Below are 11,273 nucleotides of genomic sequence, written 5' to 3' on the forward strand. Positions count from 1 at the left end.
TACTTGTCTTGACGTCAGTTGACTGGTGATGATGAAGGTAATTGAATTCAAAATACTTGATCATTATAAAACGTATTGTGCTTGTGAAAAGGAAGGTATGAACCATTGGTATCAATGTGCAGGTATCATTTTACCTATGGATGGCCCCAGGAATCAAACCCACAACCCTGGCAGTGTAAGCACCATGCTCTACCAACTGAGCCATACACTGACTTAATGTTGCATGGTATACCAGGTAATGTCATGGTATCAAAACATCACGATAGGCTACTTATGATACAAACGTTTTTTAATAATGTACAGTTTAATATGATGCAATTACATTTTTTCCGCCCTGCAGATCTAAAGAATCTGCTGGCGCCTGCTATAAAATGTTTATAAAGTCATAAAACACATTGAATAACACATTCATAAATGGCAAAAAAAGCCCGTCAAAAAATGTATCATAAGGAATAAGGTTTTGAAGTGTCTGTCCAATATCTACATAGGAGATATTAGAAAGTTCGGGAACTTTTTTTGGACACATATTTAAGGCCTTGTTTGTTGGCACAAAACTACCTCCATACTTCCATTCATTTGTATATGTTACCGTCAGATGAGACCCGTGACAAGGAGAACACCATCTTGCTCATGAGAGTCCCCCCTTTCTATGGTGGGGTCATATTAGTTTGTAGCCCAAACGGTTCGGACTAGTGATGAGCGGTTTGAATCAGAACCATCTGCTGTCATATCTACGGTACCGGTGGGTTTTGGGTGGCAAAAAAAGTTGCAATATTTCTAGAATAAAGTGGCAATATTTTGAAAATAAAGTAGAAATTATTTTGAGAATAAAGTCTCAGTTATATTTCAAGATTTAAGTAGGGGATTTGGTTAACTGCATGTCTCCTTGGCTCCCTGTTGCTGTTCGATCCACAATTGAAATGCCTGCTGTTAGATGACCTGGTGAAAATATACTTTAGAACTAGCTTTAGTAAGAAGTAAATCCTTTCTCTTTTAGCACATAATGACTATATTATGATAAGTAGGCCTATTAGGAAGAGGTTATGCCACATATTCTTTTTAGGATTTACCACACGGACTCGGATGAGATATTTCATCCAAGTCCGTGTTGTTATACAGTCGTGGCCAAAAGTTTTGAGAATGACACAAATATTAATTTTCACAAAGTCTGCTGCCTCAGTTTGTATGATTGCAATTTGCATATACTCCAGAATGTTAGGAAGAGTGATCAGATGAATTGCAATTAATTGCAAAGTCCCTCTTTGCCATGCAAATGAACTGAATCCCCCAAAAACATTTCCACTGCATTTCAGCCTTGCCACAAAAGGACCAGCTGACATCATGTCAGTGATTCTCTCGTTAACACAGGTGTGAGTGTTGACGAGGACAAGGCTGGAGATCTCTCTGTCATGCTGATTGAGTTTGAATAACAGACTGGAAGCTTCAAAAGGAGGATGGTGCTTGGAATCATTGTTCTTCCTCTGTCAAACATGGTTTCATGCAAGGAAACACGTGCCATCATCATTGCTTTGCACAAAAAGGGCTTCACAGGCAAGGATATTCCTGCCAGTAAGATTGCACCTAAATCAACCATTTATCGGATCATCAAGAACGTCAAGGAGAGCGGTTCAATTGTTGTGAAGAAGGCTTCAGGGCGCCCAAGAAAGTCCAGCAAGCGCCAGGACCATCTCCTAAAGTTGATTCAGCTGCAGGATCGGGACAACACCAGTACAGAGCTTGCTCAGGAATGGCAGCAGGCAGGTGTGAGTGCATCTGCACGCACAGTGAGGCGAAGACTTTTGGAGGATGGCCTGGTGTCAAGAAGGGCAGCAAATAAGCCACTTCTCTCCAGGAAAAACATCAAGAACAGACTGATATTCTGCAAAAGGTACAGGGATTGTACTGCTGAGGACTGGAGTTAAGTAATTTTCTCTGATGAATCCCCTTTCTGATTTTTTTTGGCATCTGGAAAAAAGCTTGTCCGGAGAAGACAAGGTGAGCGCTACCATCAGTCCTGTGTCATGCCAACAGTAAAGCATCCTGAGACCATTCATGTGTGGGGTTGCTTCTCAGCCAAGGGAGTGGGCTCACTCACAAATATGCCTAAGAACACAGCCATGAATAAAGAATGGTTCCAACACATCCTCCGAAGCAAATTCTCCCAACCATCCAGGAACAGTTTGGTGACAAACACTGACTTTTCCAGCATGATGGAGCACCTTGCCATAAGGCAAAAGTGATAACTAAGTGGCTCGGGGAACAAAACATTGATATTGTGGGTCCATGGCCAGGAAACTTGTGGTCAATCCTCAAGAAGCGGTTGGACAAACAAAAACCCACAAATTCTGACAAACTCCAAGCATTTATTATGCAAGAATGGGCTGCCATCAGTCAGGATTTGGCCCAGAAGTTAATTGACAGCATACCAGGGCGAATTGCAGAGGTCTTGAAAAACAAGGGTCAACACTGCAAATATTGACTATTTTACATCAACTTCATGTAATTGTCAATAAAAGCCTTTGACACTTGTGAAATGCTTGTAATTATACTTCAGTATTCCATAGTAACATCTGACAAAAATATCTAAAGACACTGAAGCAGCAAACTTTGTGGAAATTAATATTTATTTCATTCTCAAAACCTTTGGCCATGACTATACATAGTAGAGATAGGGGGTTGTGTGTGTATGCAGGTGTGTGTGTGTGTGTGTGGGGGGGGGTATAACACACTCGTTCAAACAAGCGTCACACACACACGTTATCTCCAAAGCAATATCATTCTGCCATGGTGCGTTGTCAGACTGCTAAGAGACATGGAGTTGTGTGTATCAGTCCCCGTCACGGTGGTCCTCGAATTCCCTACAATCCCCTGCTTATGCCAACACCATGCACAGTATATTTTAGAGAGTAACAGCTAGGCTAGCAGCCTATATGTAGAAACAAAAGGTTAAATTACAAATTTGTGCGTAATGGCATGGTGTTTTATCTAGGCCACACTCCAATGAAGTGGTCTCATAGGCCTATGCTTATTATCTTGTGAATGTAAGTCACGGATTGCGTTTACGTTCCATTATAACTTAACAGCCAACAGGTCTAGCCACTTGCCTCTAAGGTGAGCAAGTGGTAGTCTATGTTAGCGGAATAGCGGAGACAAATAGCCTATAATGGAGACGATACCCTTGTTTTGGTATAAGCTATGAATCCTTCATTCCTCCCATCCTTGAAGACATAGAAGGATAGTAAAGGAGATATTATGCCCGACTACCAACCAAGTAATGTCAGATCAGTGATTATTTCTTTATTGCCTATCATCCTTTATTTAATAGGCCAATATTTGGATCAATGATTATTTCAAGAAATCAAATCAAAGTTTATTTGTCATGTGCGCCGAGCACAACAGGTGTAGTAGACCTTACAGTAAAATGGCTTACTTACAGGCTCTAACCAACAGTGTAAAAAGGTATTAGGTGAATAATAGGTAAGGACAGAAATAAAAACAACAGTAGCGAGGCTACATACAGACACCGGTTAGTCAGGCTGATTGAGGTAGTATGTACATGAATGTATAGTTAAAATGACTATGCATATATGATGAACAGAGAGTAGCAGTAGCGTAAAAGAGGGGTTGGTGGGTGGTGGGTGGCGGGACACAATGCAGATAGCCCAGTTAGCCAATGTGCGGGGGCACTGGTTGGTCGGCCCAATTGAGGTAGTATGTACATGAATGTATAGTTAAAGTGACTATGCATACATGATAAACAGAGAGAATAAGCAGTGTAAAAAGAGGGGTTGAGGGGGACACACACAATGCAAATAGTCCGGGTAGCTTTTTGATTACCTGTTCAGGAGTCTTATGGCTTGGGGGTAAAAACTGTTGAGAATACTTTTTGTCCTAGACTTTGCACTCCGGTACCGCTTGCCATGCGGTAGTAGAGAGAACAGTCTATGACTGGGGTGGCTGGGGTCTTTGACCATTTTTAGGGCCTTCCTCTGACACCGCCTGGTGTAGATGTCCTGGATGGCAGGCAGCTTAGCCTCAGTGATGTACTGGGCCGTACGCACTACCCTCTGTAGGAGGCTGAGCAGTTGCCGTACTAGGCAGTGATGCAACCAGGATGCTCTCGATGTTGCAGCTGTAGAACCTTTTGAGGATCTCAGGACCCATACCAAATCTTTTTAGTTTCCTGATGGGGAATAGGCTTTGTCATGCCCTCTTCACGACTGTCTTGGTGTGTTTGGACCATTCTAGTTTGTTGATGATGTGGACACCAAGGAACTTAAAGCTCTCAACCTGCTCCACTATAGCCCTGTCAATGAGAATGGGGGCATGCTCGGTCCTCCTTTCCCTGTAGTCCACAATCATCTCCTTAGTCTTGGTTACGTTGAGGGATAGGTTGTTATTCTGGCACCACCCAGCCAGGTCTCTGACCTCCTCCCTATAGGCTGTCTCGTCGTTGTCGGTGATCAGGCCTACCACTGTTGTGTCGTCTGCAAGCTTAATGATGATGTTGGAGTCGTGCCTGGCCATGCAGTCGTGGGTAAACAGGGAGTACAGGAGGTGACTGAGTACGCACCCCTGGGGGGCTCCAGTGTTGAGGATCAGCTAGTGGGACCCTACTGCATGGGACCCTATAGGTTTATATGGGCTGGATAATACTGGTGTTTTAGCGAACTTGGAAGCAGCTTGACATGGGACACATACACTGAGTGTACAAAACATTAAGGACACCTTCCTAATACACAAGCATTTCGCTACACTCGCATTAACATCTGCTAACCATTTGTATGTGACAAATAAAATTTGATTTGATTTTGAATATTGACTTCCACCTCCGCCTCAGAACAGCCTCAGTTCGTCGAGGCATGTACTCTCCAAGGTGTCGAAAAGTTCCAAAGGAACGCTGGCCCATGTTGACTCCAATGCTTCCTTCAGTTGTGTCATGTTGGCTGGATGTCCTTTGGGGTGTGGGTAAGGATGCACCAATAGGAAATTTAACCAATACCGATATCCGATATTTTCCTTGCCAAAAAGAAACGACACCGATAACCGATATTTACCATTTTCGCTGCCTTTTTAGCATTCTAGTAGTTAAAAAGTTTAAACAAAGTGTCATATGTTAATTTGTTCAGTTAGGAACAGAATGTTTAATAACTTGTAAACGAGAAATACTACACATCCATTAACGTATTTGATCGCACAACAGATATTCATGACACAAATATTTTAGCTGCCCCGCATTACAAAGATGGTTAAGTGATTGGTGGCTCTTCTTACTTTCCAATCTTGACTGTATGGAGAAACGTAAAAATGCATGGAAAGAAATATTGGTTTAAACTAAAATGCAGTTAGTCATTTTAGCTTTAACCGCTTGAAAGAACTTACTGTCTCTAGGCTGTCACAAACTGCTATAAAAGACACAACTTAAACTTTTCAAATGTGCTCAACTGACTTGACTGGTAAAATGCGAGCAAATTTACAACACATCATCTCATCTTTCATTTAGGAAATGTAAAAAAAATAAACAAAAGAACACAACTGCTTTGTTTTAAATTAAATTAAAATCTTGACCTATACCAGCCATGAATAACAGAAAAGCCATAGGGATTAGTAAAACAAAATCCAGTGACTCTAGATGGCTGGGTTACAATATGACTGCCCATTTACAATTTTAACATTTGGGGGAGATTTTTCTTCACAAAGAGGATCTGCATGGCTTTGTCACAAGAGAATCTGTTTCTTTTTTCGTCTACGATGTGTGAAGCTGCACTGAAAATACGCTCACTGTCCACACTAGGAGCACCAATATACTTGTGCACAGCTTTAGCTAAGATGGGGAAACCGAGTGCATTTTCATTCCTAGGAATGGTAGGTTCTGTCAGGTATCCAAGTATCTGCAAATAATGGGAAAGGGGGGGTTAGTACATTTAATACAACATATTGCATTATTCTTGCATTCCATAGGATCTTTAGGCATAGATCAACATTGTCAAATGTTGGCCGATGTAGTAACAGAAAATGAAAATACAACACATCTCTCTCTCTCACAGATACACAGACACACACACACAAACACTGACCAAAAAGTTATTTTGTTGGCATTTACGTATGTCCCCATTACCAGTAAAACATAATCAAAACCAATTTATTTCACTTACTTGCTGTGCTGTTTCGTTGTTCATTTGTTCAGTCTTTTCATTCTCAAAGAGGATTTAATCGTACATGTCAAGCAGTGAAGTCTCAGCTCTGTCTGTCCTTGTGTTTAAAATGACCCACTATGACTCACTTCCTACCTGTTGCCACCTGTGTCAGATATACTGCTTTGGGCCAGAACACCTTCGTTCATAGCCGGTTGCAGAGTGTGTGCCATGCATGGCAAACTGACGACTCTAGATTCTTCCAAAGCCTTTGTCATGTTACGTGCATTATCACGTAGCACAGCGTGTACTTTGTTCTTGGGGATTTTCCAAGTCTCAAACATTTATTTATTTATTTAATTTCACCTTTATTTAACCAGGTAGGCTAGTTGAGAACAAGTTCTTATTTACAACTGCGACCTGGCCAAGATAAAGCAAAGCAGTGTGACATAGACAACAACACAATTACACATGGAATAAACAATCAACAAGCCAATAACACAATAAACAAGTCAATGACCCAGTAGAAAATAATTAAAGTCTATATACAGTGTGTGCAAAAGGCATGAGGAGGTAGGCAATAAATAGGCCATAGCAGCGAATAATTACAATTTAGCAGATTAACACCGGAGTAATAAATGAGCAGATGATGATGCGCAAGTAGAGATACTGGTTGCACAAAAGAGCATAAAAGCAACATCTGAAAAACAGCGCCTACTTGGTAGTGTGTACCAGGGCTCGAGGTGCTCGACCAGTCGGCGAAAGCCAACATTCTCCACGACAGAGAATGGTTGATTGTCAAGGGCAATGAATGCCATTATCTTGCCGTTAACCTTCGGGATCGGTGTCCCTTCCACGGGACGGTTGAGCTAACGAAGGCTAATGCGAAAAGCACAAGGTTGTAAGTAACAAGAAACTTTCCCAGGACATAGACATATCTGATATTGGCAGAAAGCTTAAATTCTTGTTAATCTAACTGCACTTTCCAATTTACAGTAGTTATTACATTGAAATAATACCATGCTATTGTTTGAGGAGAGAGCACAATTTTGAACCAAAAAAGTGTTAAACAAATTAAAATATGTTTTACATTTGAGATTCTTCAAAGTAGCCACCCTTTGCCTTGATAACAGCTTTGCACATTCTTGGCATTCTGTCATCCAGCATCATGAGTTAGTCACCTGGGCCCGGATTCACAAAACTTTCATAAGAATACATTTCTTCTTAACTGCCATTTTGTCCTTAACTATAGATTTAAGAAGAAAGTTAAGCAAAGTTGCTATTCCTCTTAAGTTTTTCCTAAGAAAAAAGTTCAGAAGAAATATTAATATTTTAGGATTTCTTCTTGGAAATGTAGTTAACTTTAGGACAGCTAAACCCTTGTCTTGTGATGAATGGATACTTTTGTAACCACAAACGTTTTCTTGCCCCACTGCCACACAGACACATTTGTCTCTGGCCCCCTCCCAGTTAGGGGGAGTGATGAGCTCTACAGCAGAGTCTCACAACTCAATCGCTGGTTGAAAACTGTTTTCTGCCCCTCCCAAAAGATACAATTTGTAGATAATTGGCCCTCTTTCTGGGACTCACCCACAAACAGGACCAAGCCTGGCCTGCTGAGGAGTGACGGACTCCATCCTAGCTGGAGGGGGTGCTCTCATCTTATCTACCAACATAGACAGGGCTCTAACTCCTCTAGCTCCACAATGAAATAGGGTGCAGGCCAGGCAGCAGGCTGTTAGCCAGCCTGCCAGCATAGTGGAGTCTGCCACTAGCACAGTCAGTGTAGTCAGCTCAGCTATCCCAATTGAGACCGTGTCTGTGCCTCGAACCTGGGTTGGGCAAAACTAAACATGGCTGTGTTCGCCTTAGCAATCTCTCTAGGATAAAGACCTCCTCCATTCCTGTCATTATTGAAAGAGATCGTGATACCTCACATCTCAAAATAGGGCTACTTAATGTTAGATCCCTTACTTCAAAGGCAATTATAGTCAATGAACTAATCACTGATCCTAATCTTGATGTGATTGGCCTGACTGAAACATGGCTTAAGCCTGATGAAGTTACTGTGTTAAATGAGGCCTCACCTCCTGGTTACACTAGTGACCATATCCCCCGTGCATCCCGCAAAGGCGGAGGTGTTGCTAACATTTACGATAGCAAATTTCAATTTACAAAAAAAAAAAATGAAGTTTTCATCTTTTGAGCTTCTCGTCATGAAATCTATGCAGCCTAGTCAATCACTTTTTATTGCTACTGTTTACAGGCCTCCTGGGCCATTTACAGCGTTCCTCATTGAGTTCCCTGAATTCCTATCGGACCTTGTGGTCATAGCAGATAATATTCTAATTTTTGGTGACTTTAATATTCACATGGAAAAGTCCACAGACCCATTCCAAAAGGCTTTCGGAGCCATCATCAATCAGTGGGTTTTGTCCAACAAGACTCTGGATCTACTCACTGTCACAGTCATACTCTGGACATAGTTTTTTCCCATGGAATAAATGTTGTGGATCTTAATGTTTTTCTTCATAATCCTGGACGATCGGACCACCATTTTATTACGTTTGCAATTGCAACAAATAATCTGTTCAGACCCCAAACAAGGAGCATCAAAAGTTGTGCTATAAATTCACAGACAACACAAAGATTCCTTGATGCCCTTCCAGACTCCCTCTGCCTACCCAAGGACGTCAGAGGACAAAAATCAGTTAACCACCTAACTGAGGAACTCAATTTAACCTTACGCAATACCCTAGATGCAGTTGCACCCCTAAAAACTAAAAACATTTCTCATAAGAAATTTTCTCCCTGGTATACAGAAAATACCCGAGCTCTGAAGCAAGCATCCAGAAAATTGGAACGGAAATGGCGCCACGCCAAACTGGAAGTCTTCCGACTAGCTTGGAAAGACAGTACCGTGCAGTATCGAAGAGCCCTTACTGCTGCTCGATCATCCTATTTTTCCAACTTAATTGAGGAAAATAAGAACAATCCGAAATGTATTTTTGATACTGTCGCAAAGCTAACTAAAAAACAGCATTCCCCAAGTGAGGATGGCTTTCACTTCAGCAGTAATAAATTAATGAACGATCATGATTATTAGAAAGCAAATTACGGACGGATTTAAATCTGCGTATTCCTTCAAAGCTCAGTTGTCCTGAGTCTGCACAACTCTGCCAGGACCTAGGATCAAGAGAGACACTCAAGTGTTTTAGTACTATATCTCTTGACACAATGATGAAAATAATCATGGCCTCTAAAACCTTCAAGCTGCATACTGGACCCTATTCCAACTAAACTACTGAAAGAGCTGCTTCCTGTGCTTGGCCCTCCTATGGTGACCATAATAAACGTCTCTCTATCCACCAGATGTGTACCAAACTCACTAAAAGTGGCAGTATTAAAGCCTCTCTTGAAATGCCAAACCTTGACCCAGAAAATATAAAAAACTATCTGCCTATATCGAATCTTCCATTCCTCTCAAAATTTTTAGAAAAGGCTGTTGCGCAGCAACTCACTGCCTTCCTGAAGATAAACAATGTATACGAAATGCTTCAGTCTGGTTTTAGACCCCATCATAGCACTGAGACTGCACTTGTGAAGGTGGTAAATTACCTTTTAATGGCATCAGACCGAGGCTCTGCATCTGTCCTTTGATACCATCGATCACCACATTCTTTTGGAGAGATTGGAAACCCCAATTGGTCTACACGGACAAGTTCTGGCCTAGTTTAGATCTTATCTGTCGGAAAGATATCAGTTTGTCTCTGAATGGTTTGTCCTCTGACAAATCAACTGTAAATGTCGGTGTTCCTCAAGGTTCCGTTTGAAGACCACTATTGTTTTCACTATATATTTTACCTCCTGGGGATGTCATTCGAAAACATAATGTTAACGTTCACTGCTATGCGGATGACACACAGCTGTACATTTCAATGAAACATGGTGAAGCCCCAAAATTGCCATCGCTAGAAGCCTGTGTTTCAGACATAAGGAAGTGGATGGCTGCAAACTTTCTACTTTTAAACTCGGACAAAACAGAGATGCTTGTTCTAGGTCCCAAGAAACAAAGAGATCTTCTGTTGAATCTGACAATTAATATTGATGGTTGTACAGTCGTCTCAAATAAAACTGTGAAGGACCTCGGCATTACTCTGGACCGTGATCTCTCTTTTGAAGAACATATCAAGACTGTTTCAAGGACAGCTTTTTTCCATCTACGTAACATTGCAAAAATCAGAAACTTTCTGTCCAAAAATGATGCAGAAAAATGTATCCATGCTTTTGTTACTTCTAGGTTAGACTACTGCAATGCTCTACTTTCCGGCTACCCGGATAAAGCACTAAATAAACTTCAGTTAGTGTTAAATAGGGCTGCTAGAATCCTGACTAGAACCAAAAAATATGATCATATTACTCCAGTGCTAACCTCCCTACACTGGCTTCCTGTCAAGGCAAGGGCTGATTTCAAGGTTTTACTGTTAACCTACAAAGCATTACATGGGCTTGCTCCTACCTATCTCTCTGATTTGGTCCTGCATTACATACCTACACGTACGCTACGGTCACAAGAAGCAGGCCTCCTAATTGTCCCTAGAATTTCTAAGCAAACAGCTGGAGGCAGGGCTTTCTCCTATAGAGCTCAATTTTTATGGAATGGTCTGCCTACCCATGTGAGAGACGCAAACTCGTCTCAACCTTTAAGTCTTTACTGAAGACTCAGTGGGTCATATGATTGAGTGTAGTCTGGCCCAGGAGTGTGAAGGTGAACGGAAAGGCTCTGGAGCAACGAACCGCCCTTGCTGTCTCTGCCTGGCCGGTTCCCCTCTTTCCACAGGGATTCTCTGCCTCTAACCCTATTACAGGGGCTGAGTCACTGGCCTACTCTTTCATGCCGTCCCTAGGAGGGGTGCGGCACTTGAGTGGGTTGAGTCACTGATGTGATCTTCCTGTCTGGGTTGCCCCCCCGGGTTTCCCGGGGGGGCCGTGGCAGAGATCTTTTCTCTCAGAGCGATGAGCGGGATATGCGACCGCTCAACTCTGCTCAAATACCCTGCTCCCCATAGCTCCGAATTGACATGATTGGTTGACGGTAGGCGGGGGCGGTAGCCGATGTCCTGTATAAATATCAACTTC

This window comes from Oncorhynchus mykiss, chromosome 9 (genome assembly GCF_013265735.2).
Source record: "Oncorhynchus mykiss isolate Arlee chromosome 9, USDA_OmykA_1.1, whole genome shotgun sequence".
NCBI classification, from domain to species: domain Eukaryota; kingdom Metazoa; phylum Chordata; class Actinopteri; order Salmoniformes; family Salmonidae; genus Oncorhynchus; species Oncorhynchus mykiss.